Source organism: Carlito syrichta, unplaced genomic scaffold (assembly GCF_000164805.1).
Source record: "Carlito syrichta isolate Samal-C Ts95f unplaced genomic scaffold, Tarsius_syrichta-2.0.1 Scaffold316281, whole genome shotgun sequence".
NCBI classification, from domain to species: domain Eukaryota; kingdom Metazoa; phylum Chordata; class Mammalia; order Primates; family Tarsiidae; genus Carlito; species Carlito syrichta.
The window spans coordinates 1,506,189-1,507,173 of record NW_007260377.1 but is presented as its reverse complement, the minus strand read 5'-3'; positions in this window follow the sequence as shown (position 1 = coordinate 1,507,173).

Here is a 985-nt window from a genome sequence, read left to right as displayed (position 1 = left end):
GTTCTTTTTTATGGCTGCGTAGTATTCCATCGTGTATATGTACCACATTTTTTTAATCCAGTCCTCTTTTGATGGGCAGCATGGTTGTCTCCAGGTTCTTGCTATTGTGAACAATGCTGCGATAAACATACGTGTGCAGGTATCTTTTTTATAGAGTGATTTGTGTTCTTCAGGGTATATTCCCAGTAGGGGGATTGCAGGGTCATATGGAAGGTCAATTTTTAGAGCTTTTAGGAATCGCCACACTGCTTTCCACAGAGGTTGCACTAGCTTACACTCCCACCAGCAGTGTAGAAGTGTTCCCTTTTCACCACACCCTCTCCAGCAGCTGTTATTTTTTGAGTTGTTGATAATTGCCATTCTGACTGGAGTTAGGTGGTATCTCAGTGTGGTTTTGATTTGCATCTCCCTGATGATTAGTGAGGTTGAGCATTTCTTCATGTGTTTGTTGGCTTCTCGAATGTCTTCTTTTGTGAAGTGTCTGTTCATATCTTTTGCCCATTTTATAATGGAGTTGTTTGTTTTCTTCTTTTCAGTACGTTTCAGTTCCTTGTAGATCCAGGATGTTAAGCCTTTGTCAGACCTAGAGTTGGCAAAGACTTTTTCCCAGTCTGTAGGCTGTCTTCCTGCTCTCTTGATGGTTTCTTTGGCTTTGCAGAAGCTTGTCAGTTTAATAAGGTCCCATTTGTCTATCTTCTCTCTTAAGTCCTGTGGGTTTCGGGTTTTGTACAGGAATGGATGCCAGTTCCGATTTCCATGAGAGTATTTCCTTCCTTTTCTAAGGTTCTTATGGTTTGAGGTTTTACATTTAGGTCTCTGATCCATTTGGAGTTAACCTTTGTGCATGGGGATAGATAGGGGTCCTGTTTCAATCTTCTGCATGTGGTCAACCAGTTTTCCCAGCACCATTTACTGAATAGGTTCTCTTCTCCCCCCTGGTAGGTGGTGGGGGCTTTGTCGAAGATGAGTTGGTTGAGGAATGAGG